Genomic DNA, 14,133 nt, shown 5'->3' with positions numbered 1-14,133 from the left:
GTGATCCAGTATGTCAAAAATATTATCATTTTGACATGTACTTGATAGAAAAAGTTATTGATGAAGTAATTTAGATTTTTTTTTTTTACTAAATCATTGAAATCCCAAATTATAGCACATATCAATTCAGACTAATCAAATTTCAAGTGCTCAGTGACTATTCTTTACTCTGATGTGGTCCAATGAAGACCTAGAGAATAGCTGCTTCCTCCTAGACTCTGTTTTGTTTTGTTTGTTTTGAATTGCATGTGATGGGAGGATCTTAAGTGAAAATATCATCAAACACTGAAGTTAATCCTGAGGAGCCAGAATATCTCTTCTTACAAGAACTGATAGAAGTTTAATATGCTCAACATTGAGGAAGAGGGTGGAAGTGACAGTAAAAGAGAGTGAAGGATGCAGGGGGTCTGCACTAATTTGTCTCAACTTGTACACCAGGTCTGGAAATTTTGACATGATGCAAAACACAATTAGAAGTCACTGGAAATGTCTACACAGGGGTATGACACGATGCAATTTGTGTTTTAGGCCTCATAGCCAGTCTACTTGGCTTCTGTCTATTGAATATGTGGTGAGGTGATATCTGAGATAGTAATCTCTTTTTTTTCCCCTGTCATTCTTCCTTTTCCTTTTCTTCATTTAAACAGGCAGCAGACCCTCTGCTCATTGCCTCAGGGAAGGAATATGGCAAGGTGAAAAATAGAAATGTCCTCTCTAGCTTTGTGATCCAAAATTGTCGTAGGGTAATTTAGAGATTGTGCGAAGTTGGTAACAGGAGGAGAATGTGGATGTGTAGAGAAATATTTTGGATAGAAATGCAAAGCAAGGATTTCTCCCAGAAATGCAAAAGCAACAAGGGCAGTCCTCTGGGCTGGGAGGAGAGAAGCAAGACAGAAGAGGAGAAGAGAGGAGAGGAAAAAAGCAAGAAGAGAAAAATCAGAGAGAAGAGAGGGTTTTGAGTTCTGATGCAGAGAGGCTCTCTGGGTTCTGCTTTTTCGTAAACAGCTCCCTTTGACCTGGATAAGAGGCAACACCTCAAGAAGGTAATGCCTGCACGCTGCAAAGAGGTGGAGGACACTGCAGGCAGCACGGGAAAGATTCTGGTGCCCAAGTGTGACAAGGACGTAACAGGGCTTGCAGAGCCATGCACGCTGCAGGAGTGATATCTCCTGGCTGCCAGTGTAGCCAGGGACCAGATCCTCATTTGCCTCTGCCCCCATCACAGGATCCGGCACTGTGAAAATCCGCGAACCTCCTAAATGAATGTGCTTAAATTTCTTGCCATCCAGACAGTATCAACATGATTTCAAAACAGAAATTCAGCTGAACTATTAAGAGTGTGATCTTCACTGTGTAAGAAAGGAATAAGTTTCGTTTTCACATAGAGACAGCATGGAATAAGGGAAATGGAGGCAAAACCAGTTTAAACAAGCCCCAGACAAAGAGAAGAGAGAATCTGCCTGATGTAAAGAGACATGAGGTAGTATCAGAGGCGGGAACTCACAGCAAAAAAAATAAAATAAAATAAAATAAAAATTTGGGGGGGATTGGCTAATCAGTTCAAAATCTCAATAATGAGCTAGTTGGCTCTCTGGGATTGGCTGTACAAATTAAAATCTCAAAAGATGAATTAGTTAGTGTTCTCGGATAGGCTGTAACCTCTGTAGTACCCAGTCAATGGGGAAACAGGGGAGGGACTTGCGAATTAGGAGTAGGAGATTTAAAGATCGCCATTCTCTTCCTCTGGCGCGCCAGCCTTCCACGTGTTTGGCTGGACGCCCCATCTTGCAAGATCGTAAATAAATTCTTTTCTCCTCCAGAACCGAGAGAGCGTTTATTCCCTTACAGGTACCGCTTTATTTCCGACAACTGCATGCTTGAGTTTGTGGATTGAGATTCAAACCTGCAGGGATATAGGCATGAGGTTTCAGAGCCCAGTTAGAAGGTTATTGCCAAGAGGCTGTCTTAAATCCAGTAAGAGATGTGGGGTAGTGGCAATCCAGAGAGAGAAGTAGGTGTCTTCAAGTGCCGCTTAGGAGGCAGAATTGACAGTGTCTGTTGAATGGAGTCAAGGGGGCTAGGAAAGACAGGTGTCATGGGTGTCTCCTGGGTTTTTGTTCTAAGCAGATAGAGAGATTAAAAAGAAATCTACACTTCTGAGGCACTTACCAAATGCTAGGTACTGTTTCAAGCACTTTACAAACAACTCACTTAATCCTTATAATAACCCTATGATGTAAGTACTATTATCATCACCCCTATTTTACATATGAAGACTCAGAGGCTCAGAGAGGTTAAGTAATGCCCCCAAGGTCATGGTTCATAAGGGGCAGAGCCAGGATTTGAACCCAGGCACTCTGGCTTCACAGTCCAACTCTTATATCTCTACTCCTATCAGGTAACAGGCTAAACAAAATGTGGGGATTAGGTTAAAACTAATAAGGAACTTGAATGAATATCTTGGTTGGAGCAACCCTTTATTTTTATTATCAAGGTCCTGGAGACTTGGTAGCTTTTGTCCATACTCCATGCCTATATTTAATTCTTTTTATTTGTATATGTTTTACATGGAATTCTCTTTTGAATAAGTTATTATGGTCTTAAAAACAAATATAAATACTCTTCTAGTAAATTTAAAAATTGAGTCATTAAATGCAGAAGCTCCCAATTGCCTTTTATTACTCACAAATAAAGATGGTGTCTGGGGTGACTGTTTTCATCCACATGTGCCCTCCTTTGGAGAGCATGAAGCTTCCTCTCCTGTTCCAGATCTTGAAGACTGCAGACTTTCCTGCTGGGATCCTGTATCTCTACCAGTTCTCCCAGAAACTGGAATTTAGATTGAAAACACAAAGATTCAGTTCAAGGTCCCTATTCCACAGCAGCAGCAGCAGCGACGGTGTGGTCACAAACACCAGCAGGGCCAGCCCAGGGCCGTGCAGGGTCTCAGGTGGAGGAGGGTCATCCAAGGCAGGGAGGGAATACACCGGAGGCTTTTGCAGCCATGGCCATAGCCACAGGGTCTGCGGTGTCTTCACCGGGTGAGGACCTGAGCAGGCCACCTTGGGCAGGGCACCCCTCAACAGTGCCCCGGACCTGTAATTAGTGTCCTTTTTGCACAATCCTTGTCCTGGCCCCTGATCCTTGCTGGCAGACAATTTCCCCCAATTTAAAACTCTTGGCTGTCTGACCTCTTGCTGTCTTCCTACAACTGCCAGAGCCCCTGTTTTTGATCTTCTTAGCTCTGATCTGCTCAATCCATGTGGGTCTTTATTTGAAAAGGCTCTTTGTTTCCAAATGAATTGTCAGGTACAGGTTATTTGGACTCACAGAGATAACAAAGCAAATAAGAACATGGGGTCTGAAGTGGAAATGATGTGGGAAACAAATATTTATAGGGAGGCTTTGGGAAAGGAACTTTACTCTTCTATGGATCAATTCTCATCTGTAGAGAATAAAAGCATTTCCTCATTGTGTTACTGAGGAGATTAAATGACATCATCTGTGTATGTGCCACATCTGACAAATAATCAGGGTTAATGTTGGCTATGAATATAGCTATTGTTGTTGTTATTATTGATGAGAATCTTCAGATTACGGTGTTTTCCCAGACACCCTTCAATATCCTCCATAGATCAAATTCTACATGTTATTGACCTATCAGCAATCAGCAATCAGCTCTACTTTAGATACACACATTTCCTGTAGCCAGTAAAAACATGGGAAAGTAATCATTTCACAGGACTTTTGGGAAGGAGTTTTTGTGTCCATAATTAATGACATTGCAGCCTTTCCAGCAATCTCTATTTCTATATATGAAATTTCTTTACTTTTTATATAATACTTTTAATATTCACTATACAGCATCATTGTAATGTTGGCTTTTTAGGAATACACAGCATGTTTTCCTTCCTAGACTGTAAATACAAAAGCCAGGACTGTGTTTCACTGTTTTGTGTCTCCATGGATCATCACATTTTCACATGGGGGGAATTCAATTCAAATCTGGTGATTGATCATTTTAAGTAAGTGACAGGACATGTGTACCACACACACAGTGAAATGACTGCCCTTTAAAAACTAAGTAATTATTTTATAGAGATAATGCTTTAGTGGTTAAGCTGTTAAGCACACAGGTTAAAAACTAAATGTGATAAGCTGTAGACCATCTTTATTTATTGGGAAGTATATAACCATGATTTTTAGAGACTTGTGATGGAATCCCTAAATAATAGACACAAATACAGATACAAAATAGATACAAATAAAGACATAAAAATATATTTAAGGAATAATTTAGAGCATCAGTCTGCAATACACAGGCTTCTCTAAACATTTCAACAAGGCAAGCTAAAACTCATAACTATAACAAAAAGTAACTAATGGCAATAAAACTCTATTAATAAATTGTTTTATTTTTACAAAAATGGAATTTCTTACTTAAATTTCACTTATGCTAGTGATATGCCATGATAAAAATGCAAAAAAAAAAATAGTTGAGAACTGTTTATTACACCTTTAAGAACATAACCTAATTAATAATCCAAAATGCCACATATAGGTAAATTATGACAGTACGTGTAACAAAAATAACCAGCATTTGTTCAGTTATATTTTTATACTGAGAAACTCAATGCTTCAACATCCTAATGTTTGCCTCTTTAAAGAAAGAGAAAATTGCAAAATAAAGTATTATTTGGCCATATACCTTATGAATTCTATTCTAATATTAGACTATTCAATTAAAATAACTATAATTAAAACCCCAGGAATGTTTTAGATCTGTTGAAATGAATCTTTAACATGGACTTTTTTCCTAGACATTAATACTAAATAGATTTTTGTGTAAAAACGATAAGGATCACTAAAATTCTTCTCTTGTGTTTACCTGTAAGATACGCCTAAAATAATTATGGTTATAATTTTAAGATTTTTTTCTTTGGTTGTTCTTTTAATAGCAAGATAGTAGTTTATTATCTATAGCAAGAAATAAAAAGGTACTAACAAGTTGGTTAACAAAAAAGTCAGGGTGTTACGAATAGAATACGCAGGGCTTTTTGGCAGATATAAAGAAAAGATCACAGGATCCTCGCAGCTATAGACATCACTGTCATTTCCATAGTTTGGAGTAATCTAAGTGACAAGACTCTAGATTTTTTAACCTAAAACATAAAATCTACTATGAGCCATGCTCTCTGCTAAATGCTGAGTTGGCCTGGGAAAGGCAGGTGTTCCAGCCAACAGAACGAGCACACTCAAAGGGACAGAGTTGAAAGAACATAAACTGTTGAAGAAAAAGCAGGTCCTTTGGGCTGGAATACAGAATGTGTGGAATGGAATGGCAAAAGACGAGGATGGAGAGGAGAGCAGGGCCATATTAAAGAGTTTGGAGTTTATTCTGAAAGCAGAGGGACATGATTGCCCTAGTATTTTAGAATGCCTGCTCTGGATGTAGTGTGTGAGATGGATGTGAAGGGGCCAACAGAGGTTGCAGAGACATTGCTATGATGACAAGGACGATGAGAATAACAATAATGATGGCAGCTGCTGAGCAGTTCCAACTGAGTGGTAGGGGCAGAAGCTAGGGCTTGATGGCTAGAATAATGCCTGGGAAGAAAAGAGTGCAACAGTGTAGACTCGCACCATGAATTTGGGTAATAAAGGGACTGAGGGAGATAGTTCAGCAGTTAGTGAAAGAGCTGAGGGAGGACTATTGTTTTTAACATGGGAAATCTGGGTTATTGAGTAAATGAAGGGAAGTTGTTGAGAAAGAATACCTTTGGATAAAGAAGAGGAGAATTAACTATTGGGATAGTGCTATAGGAAGTTGAGGGATTGGATGCAATCACACAAATAGAGAAGTTAACCATGGGCAAGAGATGGAGCATCTCTTCCTGTTTTAAGGGGCAGGTAGGAAGGCAATTTTAGATGCTGGGTATATGCTTTACAGTTTCTGTTTCCTTTGTAATAAGGAGAGTGACAATGAATCAGTCAATATGAACAGGATTGAATTTGACTTTTGTATATTTTGCAGGGGGAGAGAGAGAGAGAGTAGAGCATAGATTATAAACACAGCATAGTGGAAATACATATATGCCTTAGTTAACAACAGACATTTTCCCCAGATCCATTTACAGTATATAGCACTGTGAAATTGTGAATGAAAATCCTTAACTATAGATCAATGTACTTACACTGACTCTTACATTTGTCTTCCAATATTTCTGCATTTTGGAACATTAAGTAGACAAAGCCCACCCTGCCCCTCCCCAATATGCCTGTCCTTGTGAAAACCCTGGAGCAGAGGGTTTCTGCCCTCTGATTTATTCATCTGATGTGTAGTTATGGAAGACCTTAGTATAGGCATGATGCCAGAATAAGAAAGACACTTTCTCAGGGAACTGTCTACTGGACCCTCTCTTCTCAATTGGTCCTCTCCTCACACAATTTCTTTGCTATTTACTATGGAAAAAGAGTATTGCTTACAATGAAATTCCATTAAGTGGATATTATACATTACTGATTCATGTAATAAACCAAAGCCTTGAAATTGCCTTGTTTTGTATTGTCCTACTTTGCACATTATTTCTGTGAATAATTAAGCCACAGATCACCTTAAGGATCTTTCCATGAGAAGTGATTTATGGACCAAACTGAGAGGACTCTGAAGACACTGAAGACTTGACAAGTCTGTCTCATCTCTTGATAACACTGCTCTTATGTCATTTAAAAATATTTTATAATAAACGTTTGATTAAGTTGTACTAACATACCTCCTCTCACTTTAAAAATGAAATGGAAAACTTTTAGAATACTGCAAACATATATAACAGTTTTCATACTTTTACCCATATATCTACCTTAAAAAATCAAAAAGCTGAAATAGCATTACAGCAATATTATCTAACAATTAAGATAAAGTCAAATGAATGTAAAAACTCATATGGAATGAGTGGGAGACTGTGAATTATTATATTTTTAGGTTGACAGTGATTCAGAAGGAACTTTTTTGTGTTGTAAGTTTTTGTTGGAGAAATGCTATCAGAAAGTATCTTTCTCCCTTGGAGGTATACTGAATATAAGTGAATTTATTTTACATAACTGAAGATTTTGCTATGGCTATGAATATACCCAGAATATTATTAATAGTATGTTTGGAAATGCAGACAGGGCAGGAGATTTGGAAGGAACATATAATAGCATCAAGCTGGTGTTTTCCAATAAATCCCTTATTTTTTTTTAATGAGATATATTCACACAGCAGATAATTCATCCGAAGTATATAATCAATGACTCACAGTATCATCATGTGGTTGCGTATTCATCACCATAATCAATTCTTAGAACATTTTCATTACTCCCCACCAAAATAATTAAAAACAATAAAAAATAAAAATAAAAAAGAATACCCAAAATACCCCATACACTTTATTCCCCTCTATTATTATTTATATATTTTTTGTCTTCATTTTATTACTCATCTTCCAGTACACTGGATCCATGGAGTGTCAGTCACAAGGTTTTCACAATCACATGGTCACACAATTAAAGGTATATAGTTATTTAATCACCATCAAGAATCAAGGCTACTGCACTACAGTTCAACACTTTCAAGTATTTCCTGCTAGATATTCTAATAACCAGAAACAAAAAAGGAATATCTATATAATGTATAAGAATAACCTCCAGAATGACCTCTTGACTCTATTTGAAATCTCTTAGCCACTGGAACTTTATTTTGTTACATTTCTTTTCCTCCTTTTGGTCAAGAAAGCATTCTTAATCCCATGATGCCAGGGCCAGGCTCATCCCTGGGAGTCACATCCCACATAGTGAGGAGGGCAGTGACTTTACCTGCAGACTTGGCTTCGAGTTATAGGCCACATCTGAACAACAAAAGAGGTTCTCTGGGGGTGACTCTTAGGCATACTTTTAAGTAGGCTTAGCTTTGCCATTGGAGAGATAAGTTTCATAAGGGCAAGCCTCTAGATGGAGAGCTTGACTTATTAAATTGGGAGCCCCTATTTCTTAAGAGAATAGCAGGAATTCCCCAGGTATTCCACATTTTTCCTCAGTCCCTCAAGGGGACTTTGTAAATAGTTTTTTATTTTCTGCCCAAAATATTCTGGGATGTATTGTTGTATTACATTAGCCTGTACAGAATAACAAGAACCCATTTCCTGTTCTAGGTTCCATGTAATCATATTGTTTAAATAAACTAACCAGATAGGTTAAAGTAGTGTGCTACAGGATATATAAATTTTGTACCAAATAAACCTCATTTCCTTTTATCTCACACAGAAGTTGAAGTCTTAAAATACAGTCAATATCATTGTTTACCCTGTATTCTAATTTACCTTAGTCCTGACCAAGTCTGATTCATCCATATCTCTAATTGTAGTCTGATCCCTTTTTTAGCTTCTTTAACAGCTGCTATATGGAATGATGCTGACTTACAGAGCTGTAGAACTCTAACTCTGAGTCTCATAAATCCCTTATTTCAGTTTACTTTCTTTTAATTATCTTCAATGTAGGTTTGGAAATAAGGGATAGGGGAAAGATATCACAGTTGAACTCTAGGTATCTGAGAATTTTACAAAATATTCAAACAACAGAATATTTTAAAAACTAGATAAGCACTTAATAATTATCTAAATTAGAATTTTCTTTCAGGACTCAGAGTCTGTCACACATACTTTTTAGTAACAGTCCAAGATCTTTATTAGCCACTTTCATTCAGACTATTACAACCTCCATCTTAATATTAAAAAAAAAACAAACAGATAAAAAGACTTGGAAAAGATAAAACATCTTCACTTACACTTTAAACTCTTATTTTATATTCTGTTTTCCTCATTAAATCCTGTGTAAAACAAAGAAACAAAAACTCTCTTCTTAGCTAGTTAAGCAGTGATTATCCAATTCTCCAGATAAGACAAAAGCTATTTGAACTTCTAACCTATCTCCTAATCTCGAAAGCCTGGAAATCTGTTATTTTCAGTAGCTTTCCACCAACCTTGTTTTAGATGGAAGCTCATTTCTTTTAAAGTTTCCACTACTGTTTTCTAATTGGAACAAAACAAAAAAGCTGGCTGATAATCGAAGTCTCAATATGAAGCAGTGTTGAGGTGTTCTGTAAAAGTGTTTATGGGGTACAGTATACATGCTAACCAGTCTGGGGAAGGACAAAAGCCGTGTATGTATGACACAGTGTGGCTAGTCTTCTTTCAAAACTGTTCATAAGAGATTCTCCCCACCACCCCATAGCTGTCAAGTGCCAATCACAGTAATTAAAAACTAAAAAGTAACACCCACATTCATTTGCAGGGAGATAGCTTTTTATAATTAAGTGATAGAAAGCTAACAACATAGTTACGGTGACAAAATCAGAAATACGTAAAGTAAAAAGAAGAATTTAAAGAATTCTCATCATAACACTACCCTACAAGACTCACTATTATGTCTCTTTCCAGACTCTTTTCTAGGCTTGTCTAAACAAATACTTTTTAAAAAAAGAATCACAATAGGAATATTATTTTGAAAAGCAGTCTTTTTTCACTTAATAATATAGTATTGCTCTTGTTTCTAAAAATAAATATAGAGCCACATCATTATATGCATGATATTCTATTATATAGATAATACATAACTTATTTAACTTATTCCTTATTGATTGACATTTAGATTGCTTCCAGACTTGTGCTCCATGATGAAAAATATTGTCCTATCATACATTTATCAAATTATTTCAAGATGCATGTCTGGAAGTGGAAATGTGTCAAAGGATATGCATAATCTGCATTTTAATACATATAGACAAACCATACTTCTCAATGTACCAAATTATTCCCCTACTGACATCATGTGAAAATGTCCATTTCTTCAACCTTACTCATCATAATATTATAGATCATCTTCATCTTCCCTGGTGGAATTTATTTTTCATTTGATGACTGATTACTAGTGAGACTGAACATATTTTCTCAGGCTTATTAGCCATTTTCACCATTTCCTGTCCTCTTGATTTCTAATGTGGTATTTCTTTTTCTTCTTTTTTATTACAGGTTTGCAAGAGTTCTTTGAGAACAGCTATAAAAAGAGTTCAACACATTCAAGAGGCATGTGAGTAGCACATGTTCAGTGAAGAGCTTAGGTCGGCAATGTAATCCTGAAAGCTATAGCCTATAGGTGGCATTTAAAGCCCAGTAACAGATGCAATCACCTACGAAGAGAGTTTAGAGAGCAAGAAGAGCATACAGGACAAAATCCAGGAAAACTGTAACATTGAGAAGTTGAAACAGAGCAGAAGAAACCAGCAAAGGATTCAACAGTAGAAAGAATGCTAAAAGAATATGGTGTCACAATAAGAAAAGGATGTTTAAAGAAGGAGAAAATGGTTGTGTAATTCTGCTGAGAGACCTAAAGAATGTCTGTGGGTTTGGCGGCCTGGAAGTCACTGGGGACCTTAATAACAAAGCAGTTCTGGCAACAAGTTGAGGTGGGAGTGAAGAAGCCAACCTGGAGTAGGAGTGGATTGGATTCTAAATGGCAGCGACAGCATGCATAAACTCTTTTATCCAGTAGCTTGGCTGTGAAAGTGGAGCAGAGGGATCCGGAAGCTGCTGAGGGAGAGTATGTGTCAGGGAGGAGAAACTGAGGTGCAGGAGAATGATGGGAAAACTTAAGGAGGCAAGTCTTTAAGAAAACAAGAGGTAATGGGGCTCTAGCAAAAGGACTGACTTTGGTGGAAATCTCTGAACAAGTTCACCAACATCCTTCATACCAAATCTAATGAACATTTTCCATTTCTCATCTTCCTAGACTTCTCTGATAGAGTTAACACATTTATTCCCTCTACTCCTTGACTTCCATACTGTCTCTCTCTCTTGGTGCTTCTTTCCTGAGTATATCTTATAACCTCTTTTGGGTGCATCTCTTCCCCTACCCACCCATTCTTGGTGTGTTTCAGGATTCCATCTCTGGTCCATGGTTCTTCTCATTCTACATGCTCTCCATGGGGACTTCTTTTAGTCTCATGGATACATCAATGGCACCCACATTACAACCGACTTCAAATATCCAATTGCTTGATATGCATCTCCATCCAAGTAACCCAAAGGTACCACAAACTTAAGGATTTCAAACTGAAATCATCACTCTTACCTGCTTTAATATTTTGCTTCTTATCTTGTATTCTTTCAACTAATGACATCACCAACTGCCAGTAACCACATCCAGAAACCTAGGTCATACCCTACTCCTTTTTCTCTTGTCACGCACGTGCAAAATTTCGCCGTACTTAATTGCTGATTTGAAGAACTCATTATGGAGGAGAGGGATGAAGATAAAGAAAAAAGAAGCAAGGATATCCATCTAAGCAGAGTTGAGAAATACGTTCGGGATATGATGGCTGGAGGTGAATGGAGGTGAATATTGTCGCTTATAACTGAAAAGAGGGTTATGTAAGAAAACATAAGAGGACTGGCAACAGTGAGGCCACATTGAGACAGATGAGCAGAAACAGCACTTATTGAAATGATTCTGATAGTAATAAAAAAACTAAAGATGAGTACTATCATCTAGTAGTTTCTAAGGTTTACTGGAAACTCAGGTATTTACCCTGAGGATGGGTTATAGGTGAAAACAATTTACTGGGCCTCTTGCTCTGCTTTGTTCTCAGGATGTTAGTCTCAAAGGCAAAAAGAAAGCCCAGAGGTGGGGTCAGCTCTATTAATTTTTCAGTTATCAGGGAGCTCACATGACCAAAATCTCTCTCCTTTCATGCTTTTTGATGCCCTAAATTTGCCTAAAGGACAAATTCTTGAATTCAGAGTTAAGGTTTAAAAATTAGGGAGCATTTAGCAAAAATTTGAACTTACAAAATAAGTGAAGTCAAAATTTATCTTTTTTCACTTTCAATTTGTTAAAATTAACTTTAAATGAAGAGGCATTAGCTAACTATATATGGGTTAAGCTATTCATGAGGGAAGCAAGAAAAACAATTACTGATCATCATTTTTCATTTTAAAATGCAATGTGCAGGTTTTTTTCCCCCAAACTCTCAAAAGTGCATTGAATTATGAGGAACAGATGACAAAATTAATACCTATTATGCAGGTTTGAGAGCAATAATTTACCAGTATTTATATTAGTATTTTTCTGCATCACAGACATATCAGCAAGAACCTTTTTGATAGTTAGGTGACAAGTACATTCTGTTTTCATGCTGAATTTTTGATCCACCTTTTATTGCTCAAATGATAACAAATGGGTATACAAAATATCTACATTTGAAATTACCAAAGTAGTTGGCCAAGCTAAGCTTCTTCCTCATACTCTGTATTCAGATGTTAATTCAAAGTTCAAATACACTGGGGGAAAATTCAATTTCAATTGCAAAATGTACATCTAATTGCTAACAGAGACTACTATTGGTTTCAGGTCTACACAGACAGTGGCTCTTACATTTTACTGCATTTTCATTTTCTTGCCTGGACACAGAATATTCCAGCCTGTGCTCCCAAAACAGTCACATGTGTCTTTACACAGAATCTCAGAAATGGCAAATGTGTCAAAGAATGAATTGGTCTATTAAGAAAAAAAAAAAAAAATCAAATAACTATCCAATGGAAGTGAGAAAAATGATTCAGTGTGATGAAATTATTACTACTTCAGTAAGAAAGGGCACTGCTTTTCAAAGGGGCTCATTTGCATTTAAGTTGGAATCTTTGTTAGGAAGTTTAAAATCTTTAGGCAGGGTTGCTTGTACTTTTCCACGGTAATAAGCACCAAAGAACAGAGGCTAATGGACAGCTAGAAGTTAAGATGTATCTACCACCTACCCTTATCCATCATAATGCAGGATATTGAGATGGCAGTGTTTCAAGTGCACTGGTTTCATAGTGGGGCTCTGGGCACTGTGCAAAGGAGGGTGACTCAGACACCAGATCCCAGAGGAACTTGGGAACCAAGCAGAAATTCAGGTACCTAGAGTACAAGTCAGGGGCTCTGTTCCTAGAATTAAGGTAGCAGATACAATCCTAGCTTCTAGAGCTGGGATATTTATTTTTATAGGGCAGAAGTTTGATTAAAGGAACAACTTGCTGGATCCAAGGAACAAGCAGGACTAAATAGTCAATTAGGCTGAACCACCATCAGTCCTTGGAATTCCAGAGGAATAAAAGCCTGGGAGAGAGGACCATGGGAGCCAGAAGTAAAGCAGAACAAGCAATTTATTTTTGTGCACTATACATGTGAGAATCCTTTTTCAAGAGTTCCAGGTCACTAGTTCCAGAAAATGTTGCTTTCTTAGGCATTTTTCCTGGGAAATCTTGTGTTACCAGCCCACATCTCCTGTAGTTCTCATGACACCAGCTCTAAGACACACTCAATGAATCTGACAAAAAATATCTCTTTACAAAACATCATCATCCTTCCCTGTGTATAGACATATCAATAAAGAGTGTAGCACTCCATATCAGTCCTGAGGACTCTGCTGGACCATCAATCAACAATGTCCACTTTCCGCAATCATGGCCCCCCTCTCTTGGTTCCTTGACTGTGTGTGCCATCTGTGGTTCAGGCACTCACACCACACCCAATTCTCAGTCAGCCTTCAGTGTCTCTTTCAGCCACTTCTACCTCCTCGACAACCCAGGCTGTGTGCGTGTGGTGTGGACTCCCTTGACTCTCTAAGGTTGGATTGGTCATGGATGCATTCTTATTCGCAGAGTAAGAAATACAAATAGAGAAAAGGATCGGCAAGAAGCCCGTTCAGATCTGCCTCAGTTTCTCTCTCCTGTTGCCATTCTCCCTCATGACTTAGGGGAAGAGAAAATAAACAGGAAGGATGAAAACAGTCTACAGTCCTTAAGCACTAGCCTAATATTTTTATATGTAGCCTTTTAAAAGTGTTTTCAGTTTAAATCTCATTGTAATCTAACAACAAAATGAGACATTCTGATACAAGTGTTGTTCTGACCAATTTCCAGTTTCCTTTTCCCAAAGTATAAATCAAGGGATGCCCACAGCTTATTGCTTATCAAATGACAAATCAGAAATGAGGGATTGGGCCACTTCCTACAATTAATCATTTCTTTAGGTAACAAGTACTGAAGGCAGCAGTTAAAAAGT

At 37.6% G+C, this 14,133-nt stretch overlaps 1 protein-coding gene across 4 annotated transcripts in view; it reads right to left on the bottom strand.

Moving 5' to 3' along the window:
• Positions 1–14,133, bottom strand: part of HS3ST5 (heparan sulfate-glucosamine 3-sulfotransferase 5) — a 319,040-nt gene that overhangs the window by 228,159 nt on the left and 76,748 nt on the right. Inside the window, exon 1 of one of the 4 annotated variants that reach the window (XM_037842996.1) lies at positions 2,687–2,749. The exons of the other annotated variants lie outside the window; for them this stretch is intronic. The gene's annotated coding sequence lies outside the window, so the exon portion shown is untranslated. Of the gene's footprint in view, positions 1–2,686; positions 2,750–14,133 lie in introns of those variants that run through there. 4 annotated transcript variants of the gene reach the window in all.

This window comes from Choloepus didactylus, chromosome 7 (genome assembly GCF_015220235.1).
Source record: "Choloepus didactylus isolate mChoDid1 chromosome 7, mChoDid1.pri, whole genome shotgun sequence".
NCBI lineage: Eukaryota > Metazoa > Chordata > Mammalia > Pilosa > Megalonychidae > Choloepus > Choloepus didactylus.
The sequence above is the reverse complement of the archived record's forward strand: the minus strand, read 5'-3'. Positions and strand labels throughout refer to the sequence as shown.